Raw genomic sequence first — 12,058 nt, forward strand, 5'->3', positions numbered from 1 at the left:
TCTTATTCTCTAGGCAAAGGGCCCAGTGTGAACTGTCCCAAATACCAAGCATACCTATCCCAATTCTTCATTTGAGGGCTGGGAAAAGGACGTGTGAGGGGTGAGCAGACCGTGCAGACTCATGGCGAGCCTGGTCACAGAAGGAGCGCTGTACATTATCTCCTGACCTCACATCCCCCCATGCTGATAGAGGACAGCATCCCACACAGAAACAAATACAGCAAAGAAGGCTCAAGCCGTTCTAATGTTCTAGGCACTGAAAAGCAAGGATTGTGACCAACGTATCTCAAGCACCTGTAAAAAAAATGATCTTGGGCTGTGGAAAACTGTGAGATGATTCAAGCAGTGACACTAGTAATGATATTCAGACCCTGATGTTAAAGATGCACATGAAGAAAATGGCTAGCTGGCTTCCCGCTCCCTCTGTGCTGAGTGAGTCTTAGGGTATCATCCTCTCCTGACCATGGGATGCGTGGAAAGTCTGCATGAAATTTCCATGAGTTCCTTTTGCATCCCCAAATTTAGAACCGTATGACAGCTGTCCTCGAAATCGCCAATGCAATCCTTCACTATAACTAATACCATCTATATAGAATCACCTTTTAATTCAATACGGCAAGGAGTAACAATGGAGAAAATTCGGTGTAGGAGAAACACTTGTGGAGGAAACAAAGAGGAGAAATAGAAGAGCAGAAAACTTGAGTTTAGAATAAAAGAAAGCTAGAAAAATAAAAATTCAGTAAGTGTACATAAACGCAATATTGCTCAGGGATAAATGCATTCTGCTATTTTAGGCATTTCATTTTATTTTATGCTCTGGGCCTTTGTGGACACATTTAGGAAATCTCATTTGGTGGACAGTGGCCTGTTTCCCAAAGTTTATCAGAATCCTATTATACTTTAATCTTCTCCTAAAGCATTTATCCTTGGCTTTGCATTGTCCACAGATCCAGTTAGAACACTTTCAACTCAATTTACCAAGTATTTAATAGCAAGACTGAGTAGAATGAGATTGAAAAGGAATTCTAACGCACAAGTTGTCATTAGGCTACTACAAATACATGCAATTCGTATTCTAAAGTTTTCCCCTTAAGATTGGGATGAAATCCTAACTGTTACTGTAACAGCAATAATAATAACCAACATTGGTTTACTACATTTATTTTTATTTATTTATTATTATTTCTTTTTTGCGGTACGTGGGCCCCTCACTGCTGTGGCCTCTCCCATTGCGGAGCACAGGCTCCGGACGTGCAGGCCCAGCGGCCATGGCCCATGGGCCCAGCCGCTCCGCAGCATGTGGGATCCTCCTGGACCGGGGCATGAACCCGCGTCCCCCGCACCGGCAGGCAGACCCTCAACCACTGCGCCACCAGGGAAGCCCCACTACATTTATTTTTATAAAACTAGTTCACAACCATCATTTTATTCTTTTCAATAACCCTTGGAGGGCAGCTAAGCATCACCACATAAATTCTTGATACATTATTGATCTGACTTTGGAAGATGTGAAAATAGCCATCTATCTTTGTAATACTGATAAGAAAACCTAAAATGGCTTCGGTAGTTTGGAAAACATAAAGTTTAAACTTCAGTTCAGTATCTTAGTATTTCCTATTAACCCAGTCCCATGATATCGAACCATATTTTTCTCATCTCAAAATATTCATCCTTATCTATCTGTCATGGAACAAAAATTGGTTACTCTTTTTACAAATATGAAGGAAGAAGAAAAACAATCATCAGCTAAATTTTCTGACAGTCAACATCTATTTGTGCATGCAACACAACTGTACTGAATCACTTTATCCATCCCAGGATGGCTTTGGACACTGCTTTGGGTGGCTGTTATATGTCTCATTATCCTATCAGATGGCTTCTCCTCCCTTCCACTTTCCTGCGGACACTTCACTGTAGTGGACCTCTGCTGACCACATGACAAATGACGAAGCAACAAGGAAAGTTTCATTAAACTCTCTAGAAGCCTGAACCATCAAACAGGTTTTTTTGGAAAATGCAGACCATCACTGTAATAACTATAATAACCATCACTGTAATAACTCAGCATCCTCTAAACACTTAGCACACTGACATGCACCCCCAGGAGCAAAATGTCACGAGGAATTGTTTTAGAAGCAACTGACCCCAAGATTCTCTAACCCCAATCAGGTGCTTTAAAGTTACCATGATGCCAACACAAATTTATACTCGCTTTGCCTGGAAGGAACACCTTAATGTCTATTTTTCTGTCTAAAGAGATTGCTAGGATCATTAGATTCTAGCCGTTGTTGACTGAGAAATCCATTGTGGACGCAGTGGTGGCTCTTGTGACAGACGGAGCACCTGACGTGGTGGATGCCTGGCTGAAGCCACTCCAGGTCTTAGCGGGCTCTTCCTCACCTCACTGGTCCCTCTTCTCTTTAACAGAAATCTGTTGCCTGAGGAAGTGAAAGGTTTCCCCTTTCACACATCTCTGAGATATCTCTGGATGTGCCCCGAGCTTTTTCCAAAGCCCCCAGAGCAGTGCTACACCTGTAAGGGTTGCTCTTCTGCACCAGAATTCCCACCCTCTACCCTAAAGCGCGTTCGAGGGGTCTGCTCTGAGTCTGTAAAAATAAGTTTATATTTTAAAAAGGCTTTCTTAAAATCCTGGATATTTTTAATGATACTGAGTTTTGGTGAGAATATTACTTCTCAATCAATCCCTTTTCTTTCAAAATTTCCTGTCACCTTCTGTGACTCTCTGAGGTACTTTTATTCCCTTCTGCCATCAAGGGTGGGCCGGCTACCAGGCAAAGTCATAAATGTCCCCATCTATGTGGGAAGATAGATTCAGTTTTTACATGATCCAGGTCAGAAACTTTTCAGTATGAAAGAGAAGAGTTGACTCATCACACCAAGTGTACTAGGCAAAAATGGGTTTGCTTATTTTGGTTCACTTTGGCTCTGGGCCAAAGTGCAAAGCACGAAATAAATTTTACTATCACTGTCTGAACGTGCGTCCCCGTATAGCAAAGGCTGTGGTGGCAGATGCTACTCTTTTACTGGAGAGTGTGATCCTAGGGGCACAGGAGTGGGTGGAAAAGGGTGGTGGGTGCGAGCAGAGAAGAGCAGGAGAGATGCCCCTTCCCTTCCTATCAGTCCCTGATCACTGCTCAGCCTCCCACAGGCCTGTTCCCACCGAGATCCATGGCTACCTGACTATAACTGTCCATGGAAGATATGTACACATATTCCAAAACATTTATCCATGTCACTTTGTAAATGGTATTCTGAAACAGACTTAATATTCGAGCAATGCAGTCATCATTTTGGAAATAACATGGCATATCTTTTTAAACCCCTGATTAATTGTTCGGGCTTGATGAAATCACCAGACATGAATTAACACAAGATTTAAGGCCCAACAGGCAACCTCTTCTCTCCTCCCCCAACCACAACACCCGGAGGAACTAGGAAACACTCCCTAGAAAACAGAAGGTATTCACAGTTGTAGGAATAAAAATGTGGAACAGGAAAGGACATATGCCATGTTTCTAAGGACAATATAGAATCCCTTGTTTGCAGTGACCCCTACAAACTCTTAAAGAGGAAAAGGACATCTTCTGATGTCTTATATTCATCCGCCAAAGAACTGATGTGTTCAATCCATTTATGACTATAATACTTGAATTAGAATCAGGTGAACGGTCATGATGAAATTCAACAGTAATCTCAGGCTTTTCTCACAGTGTTTTTCTCAGTTGAGGAGTTCTGACTTGTTATTTTATCATTCACACGTAACATGTAATGTAGTTATTCCGTATATAAACTCAGGAGGTAACATTTGACCTCTTTTGTCATGTTTGTTTTTCAAATGAGGAAACATCTGTGAGCCATACATCATCACTCTTTTTCCTGATTTGCAAAAATCACTTCTACCCTTTTTAAGCTGAGATACCCTCTGGTGAGATCAAATTTAATGAGATGACCTCTCTTGCATAATTCCCTTCAAAGGTGTACAGAGAGATACTCTTTTACTACATTTATAATTACAGACCAATTTTATAGAATCCTTAGCAACATTGCCTGGAAGAAAATTCACACAGATTGATATATGTGATGAGAAATTATTCCCACAATTTTGGGTTCTCTCACTCAATCTGCTCATGGCAATGGAAAGCATTTATATGGAGGAGGGAATTCTAAAACAGTAACAACTGGATGAATGGATCATTTGTCAGAAATGCACTACAACAGTAAGGTTGTTGGTTCCACCATGGTGTCTGCAGGAGGGTGATGTGTAAAGTAGCTCAAGTACTCTGACCCTGGGCTAAGGGAGCATCCTCACATCCCTCCGTCCTGTTCATGCTGTCTCTCCTCTATTGACTATCGCTTGGTAGGAGGAAGGGCGTGAGTGCTGGAGGAGGGAAGGTGGCTGTGGATGGGACCAGGGAACATGATAGGGTCGGTAGCATGGCAAAGCTCAAGGACAATTACTTTGTGATGAAACAATGGCTCCCCTGCTTTCTATAGTGTGTTTGATAGCCTAAGGGAATGACCCTTGACATTTCTGATTTATAAACAGCATCTCTACCTGAGAAAACTCCTGGTGGGTGGCAAGGGGGGCGGATATCACACAAAATCAATGTGTGAAACATATCAAAGAGAACAAGTTACCAGGAATAAGCAGAATGCTTGATGAAGGTGGAGCAGGGTTGGCTGTTAAAAGGCTGCTGTAATCTTGTCTCATCCTATTTCAGTGAAATCCTTGCTCAGAGGAATAGATAAAAGAAAGTTGAGTGGGATTTTGAATGTGGTAAAGACTTTATATTTGATAGCCTTAGCATGTTATTATCCCCCACGTACCTCCTGTATATCTGCATAGTTGTGGGACTTTTTTTTAACTATCAGAAGTAAAAAGTGAGTATTCATTTTTGTATTAACGTAGAACAGCTGAGTTACTAAGTTCCATGTGGCATGCTTTGAAAAAGAGTATCTTCTCAAAGTTCACTAAAATCTAAAATGGATTAGAGGCCTGATTCCTTTGAATATTATATTTTAATTCTCTGCTAGTCATTCAATCCCCCCCCAAAGGAGTTTAATATATAACTAATTTTAGAATTTAAAAGTGATTAAATACCCAATTAAACTGAACAGTGAAATATAATTTAACAGAAATTAACAATGTGTGAAGGATAATATTCTGGAGTTCTTTTTGAAGTTTTATGATTTTTGTTTGCTTCTTTTTTAACACGTGAATCATTTCCCTGTATTACATTTATTTATTTATTTATTTTTGCGGTATGCGGGCCTCTCATTGTTGTGGCCTCTCCCGTTGTGGAGCACAAGCTCCGGACGCGCAGGCTCAGCAGCCATGGCTCACGGGCCCAGCCACTCCGCAGCATGTGGGATCTTCCTGGACCGGGGCACGAACCCGTGTCCCCTGCATCGGCAGGCAGACTCTCAACCACTGCGCCACCAGGGAAGCCCATCTCTGTGTTATAAGTACAGGGACTTCACAGTCTCCCTCTGAACACTACTGTGATGGCAAAAGTAGTTTCTATGGGTTAAGCTCCCCTAATCAGAAGACCAAGTAGAATAAATACAGATACACACACACACACACACACACGTATATATTTGTAATCAGAAGACCAGGCAGATTGAATACACATGCATATATTATATATACAATGTATTATATAACTATCACCTATGTTTTCACAGGCTATAACCTAAAGAGATTAAAATTATCCTCATAAATAGTTATAAAATCAACATTTCCTAGGTGGTGCTTATACCTCGAGGGTCTGTAACAAAACTCAGAAAGAGGCCAACGTAGCCAAGGGTGTCTCCTTCAGAGATTGTGTGAATGGCAAACAGAATAACTTTTCCCCACTTGTGTATGATACAGCTAGTGTCCCTCACCACTCAGGAGTCCCACTCCCTTCCGGGTATTGGCCTCATGGCTTCCTTGACCACAGGTTACAGTTTTGCCTGTCCCAAGGCCTGGATCACATTTGGTTATTCAGCATGCTGTTACTGTCCCTGTATGGGCTGCCCTGAACTTAGAAGGCCACGTAGAACTTTAGTGAAATTCTTTTTCCATACATTTTGTGGCCATCTCCCCTCTTAAGAGCTTTAACACAAGTCTCTGGTATGGGTAGGGCAGGGAGAAAGTGGAGCAAGAAAACCACAGAAGCAAGATCTCTCACTCTGACTCACTCTCCTGGGACCGGACTTGTGCTCTTAGAAACTCTCCCCGCTACCATGGATTTTTTTTTGTCTCTTATACATGACCAAACACATCTGAATTTTCTGGGGAACCAGGCTTAGGTTCAAAACTTGAAATACTCTCCCCCGTTACCTATTTTTCTAATATATGGTGATGAGAAAGGGAAATACATCTACATTGATGCAATTTTACCACCGAGACACTGTATTCTGCTCTAAGGTCACATATCAACTGTATCGCCAAATGCCAAGCCCAGCTGATTAAGAAAATTGATAAACACAATGCAAAACAATCCTTTATTTCTCTACAGTCATGCAGTCAAAAGAGGTGATATCTCACTTTGCAAATAAATTCAAGTTCCAAGAAGAGTACTGTTAGTAATTTATGCCTATGGATGTATCTACTTATAGCAAAATAGCTCCTGTTTTGCACCTCTTATGTTGTGCTTTAAAATCCTAGCACTCATTCAATTCAGTCTTTTATTTCTTCCTACATTCATTTACAGAAAATTTTTAAAATATGTCTACTATGGTGTGAGTACTTCTTTGTGCTAAGCTAGTTTCTCCAGAAATACAAATGATCACCATGCAGTATCTTTAACTAGCACAGTTTAATTTATCTGCAGTCCCTCACAGAGGGTGAGGTCCTACAGCAAAGAGTAGGTTTTGATGTGACTGTTGGAAATAGGGCTCTTACTAGACACAGATTTCTTCCTGCGTGGGGTACTACATGGAGGGATTGTGGTTAAATAAAGAATACCAAAAGCATATGAGAGATGCTGTATGCAGGGAAGAAGGTGGTACGTGGTAAGAAAAGGGAAGAAAAGGTGTAAGATGAGCTTGCCAAGACCACAGCGGAGAGACATAGAGTTGAATGCCTCTGAGGCCAGGATAAGGTGACCAACCATCTCCATTTATCTGGCACTGGAGAGTGTCCTTGGATGTGGGAGGTTTAGTGCTCAAACAAGGATAGTTGCTCATTCTAACCCTAAACCAAGTAGAAACCACCAAATACTAGTTGGGGTTGTGACAATCGGTGCAAAGATAGGAAGCTTATGAAGTATATGTACAAAGCAAGGACTAGAATATTCTCATTGGATATCAGGGTTTGTTTTTTTTTTAAATGAAAGCTTCTTTCTTTCTTTCTTTATTTTTGGCTGTGTTGGGTCTTCGTTTCCGTGCGAGGGCTTTCTCTAGTTGCGGCGAGCGGGGGCCATTCTTCATCACGGTGCGCGGGCCTCTCACTATCGCGGCCTCTCTTGTTGTGGAGCACAGGCTCCAGACGCGCAGGCTCAGTAGTTGTGGCTCACAGGCCTAGCTCCGCGGCATGTGGGATCTTCCTGGACCAGGGCTTGAACCCACGTCCCCTGCCTTGGCAGGCGGACTCTCAACCACTGCGCCACCAGGGAAGCCCTGGCTATCAGTTTTATTTCTACTTTCTTATTAGGACCATCCAAAAAGTCCCTTAGCTCTTAGAACTTTGTACTGCTTGAAAATAACTCATCCCCTAAATTCAGTTGATGATTCAAAAAATGGTTAAGGAAAAATATCATGGCTCATTAACTCACAAAATTAGTTGAAAGGGCTCCAGACACCCTTATAATGCAGGGAAATTTACTTTTTTCTATTATTCAAAGTATTGCCTTTTAGCTCAAATAGCTAAAACTTTGTACATTATTGTGATTTATCAAAAACGCTCATATTACACTCTTTTAACAGAATAAAATATATTCTAAGATCACTCATTTACTTTTGCTTACTTATCACTTCAAGCATTAAGAAATGTAATTAATATTTATGTCGGGCCACACAGTTAAAAAATGTATTAAGGTATTTCATTTTATTTATATATCAAAAAAGGTTTTTTGTTTTTTCAGGAAAAACTTAATTTAATATCATCCAAGTAAATCTCATTGTGTCTTTTATCAAAGACTTCACATTCAGCTTAATTTTATTGTCCACATGTGGGCTTCAAATTGCTTTGTATTTATAAAAAACTACTTTTTTCTAAATACAAAGTATTGATGTCACCTTTTTACAAATTAATTAATTTTCGTAAGGTAATTTAGCGAATTAAATACTCTTAAGTATCGATATTATTGACAGTTTTAAGATGTCTGATAACTAACTATAAGCAGTGCCTAAAGTTTAAGGAACAGGCAAAAAGAGTTGTTATGCAAATAGTCATATTCATTGTGTAATAAGGAGTGAAGAGCTTCCCTGACACCCTCAGCTGACAAGATTATCTTTTTTTTTAATAGATCTTTATTGGAGTATAATTGCTTCACAATGCTGTTGTTAGTTTCTGTTGTACAACAAAGTGAATCAATCATATGCATACCAAAGAAGACATACAGATGGCCAAGAGGCACATGAAAAGATGCTCAGCATCACTAATTCTTAGAGAAATGCAAATCAAAACTACAATGAGCTATCACCTCACACCCCTCAGAATGGCCATTATCAAAAAATCTAGAAACAATAAATGCTGGAGAGGGTGTGGAGAAAAGGGAACCCTCTTGCACTGTTGGTGGGAATGTAAATTGATTACAACCACTATGGAGAACAGTATGGAGGTTCCTTAAAAAACTAAAAAGTGGGGCTTCCCTGGTGGCACAGTGGTTGGGAGCCCGCCTGCCGATGCAGGGGACACGGGTTCGTGCCCCGCTCCGGGAAGATCCCACATGCCGCGGATCGGCTAGGCCCGTGAGCCATGGCCGCTGAGCCTGCGCATCCGGAGCCTGTGCTCCGCAACGGGAGAGGCCACAACAGTGAGAGGCCCGCGTACCGCAAAAAAAAAAAAAAAAAAAAAAACTAAAAAGTGAATTACCATATGACCCAGCAATCCCACTACTGGGCATATACCCTGAGAAAACCATCATTCAAAAAGAGTCATGTACCACAATGTTCATTGCAGCACTATTTACAATAGCCAGGATGTGGAAGATTATATCTTAAAGCGTGAGATCTGCCCATATTTACTCTGTCCTCCGTCTGTATATGTTCATTGTTATGGAATGCTCCAGCCATTCAGCTATGGAACCTAAATCCCTATGGGGCTTGCTACGGTGATGAATGATTCATGATAACTTAAAGACATGAGATTTAGCTTTAAAAACATTCTCTTTTTATTGAATCATTAATAATTGTGATTATCTAGTTTTCACATAAACCAATGTCCCCAAACAGAAAGGCAAACTGATGCACTGAATCTGAAAGAAAACTCATCAAGCCTTCCAAACTTATTTCCATGTTTTGTTTGTGCTTGTTATGATTCAGGAACTTTTTTAAAAAAATGTTTTTAGGTTGTAACCATTTGACTTTAACTTACTGAGTAACTTGGTCCAAAGAAAGGCCAAGTTATTTGGTCAAAAGAAAGGCCAGAATAGAAAGGAAGAGGCACAATGGCATCCTTATCACTGTATATATTCGAGGTGAATTTTTATTGATCGCTGGGAGTCAAAACAAGTTTTTAAAAAATAGGAGGGAAATATGTGGAAGAACTTTGTGGACCAGGAGAAGACAGTGACCTCTCTCTACTACCAAGTAATGTCAGGTGTTTGATTGATTATTGATGATACTCATCTTGAAGCCACGGAGAAAGCTTGTGAAAAATGCATTTGCTAGTCCAGCTTCATCTACTCCGGGAGTAAGTTTTTGTTTTTGGTTAACCAACTTTTCTTCAAGAAAGAGAAAACAGAACTATATGTAATATATGGGGTTTTTTGTTTGTTTTTTTGTGTGTTTTTGGTGGTACGCGGGCCTCTCACTGTTGTGGCCTCTCCCGTTGCGGAGCACAGGCTCCGGATGCGCAGGCTCAGCGGCCATGGCTCACGGGCCCAGCCGCTCCGCGGCATGTGGGATCTTCCCGGACCGGGGCACGAACCCGTGTCCCCTGCATCGGCAGGCGGACTCTCAACCACTGCGCTACCAGGGAAGCTCTAATATATGTTTAATCAACTGTTCTTCAACAAAGAGAGAACAGTATATGTAATGTATGTTTAACCAACTTTTCTTCAAGAAAGAGAACACAGAACTATATGTAATATGTGTTTTCAAAACCCTCATCTATCCACTGCATGATCCTCCTGCTCAGTTTTGTGAATTTTATTCTTTTGTGAATAATATTTATTTTAACAATTTGTCTCATTTTGAGCAGGTTCCCCAAATGAGGATATTTTAGGAACGCGATCACAAAGCAGAAGAATCTGAGGAAATTGACAACAGGGAGTATGTTCGCTCACTCATGAACTTCGTTAAGTATTGATTAAGCACTTACAGCATGCCGAGCACTGCTGAACCGGGATATAGTGGTAAACAAGAGGAATAAGGTCCCTGACCTCAAATAGCAACAGATAGTAAAGATGACGTTGGGGAGTTTGCCAGTGTGCCACAGCAAGCAACAACGATAAAAACCTTTTTCAGGTTGTGCTCAGCCTGAAAGTTGCGTCTTTCTGCCCCAAACAGCTAAGGCTGTCTATAAAGTCACTCCTGGTGACACTGAAGAGTGAAGATGCTCAGAGCAGAGGACCAAGGTCAGCAGACTCTTCCCAGGTAAGAGAGAGAAAGACATCACCTCCAACAAGCTGTGGTCCGGGTTTGCAGGTGCACATTGGAAAAAGGCTTCTTTAAGACACTATTTATAGGATGAATCAGCAGTGGTTACTAGGAAGCAACTGAGATACAGTTGAAGCATCTGTGCTTAACTTTTGAGTACTTCAGACAGGGAGGCTGGAAATGCCACACAGGCACGATAAAGGCTCTGAAATAAGTGCAATGTGAGGTCATCTATATGGATGGGGGCCCCTTCCCTTTAATATCCAAGTGAAGTGACTCAAAACTCCATCCTCTACAGGAACAGAATTTTTCTTTCTCACTCCTCCTTGGTGGGTCATCTTCCTCTAGGACTTGAAAATAAGATTGGCTTTGTCTCGTCTGCTTGAGAATCGGTCTGCCTTCAGCCTGTGGGCAGAGACCCACACATTGGAATTAGGTGCAAAGTCTTAAGCTTCTTTCTGGGCTATCATCATAGAACTGTGCTCTCAAGGAGATTCTCATCTTCAGCTGAAAATAAGGTGAAAGTTAAGGCTTATTTTTCTCTGGGAGGCAAAATAGAATAGTGGTTAAAGGCTTTAACTTCTGAGTCAGAATGTCCAGGTATGAATTTTAGATCTGCCAAAATTCTATGACATTAAGCATCTAAAACCCTAAACTTTAGTCCTCTCCTCAGAAAATGGTCCTGTTAGTTGTATTTACCTCATAAGATTGCTGTGAAGATTAAATGAGATGATGCATGCAAAGAATTTGGCACAGTGCAGGATACAGAGTAAGCATAAATAAGTATTAGAAATTATGTATAAGGACCTTATCTACCACTCTTTAATTTTCTTAGGGAAGTCTGAGTTGTTTATGTTCCACTTTGTTAAGAAAGAGAGAATCTGGGTCTAACAAACTGAATTAATGACTTTGAGCAGAAAAACTCAGATTGGTTTTAACTGAAAGTTTCCAACAGTTGGAACGTATTTCATGTCTTCAGAGTGTAAGGTAACTGGAGATGTTTTAACTACAGCATTCTGAGTCAGTCCCCGTTTTTCCCCCCAAACACACAATTGTCCTCTAAGATTTAAAAAAATTCCACAGCCAAAGTTATGACATCTTGAAGAGACAAAGACCTCTTCTCTTAGTCTTTTTTTTTTTGCATAAAATAAATTGTTCTAAAAGTTAACTCTCATCATTATGAAAGCAGAATTATTAATGGACTCTTGAAGATACACATAAGGAAAAATAAGCCCATGTTCATATTTCTCATCTGGCTTCAAAGAGAGATCATTTGGTCAGAGCT

Source organism: Delphinus delphis, chromosome 21 (assembly GCF_949987515.2).
Source record: "Delphinus delphis chromosome 21, mDelDel1.2, whole genome shotgun sequence".
In the NCBI taxonomy this organism is placed as follows: Eukaryota; Metazoa; Chordata; class Mammalia; order Artiodactyla; family Delphinidae; genus Delphinus; species Delphinus delphis.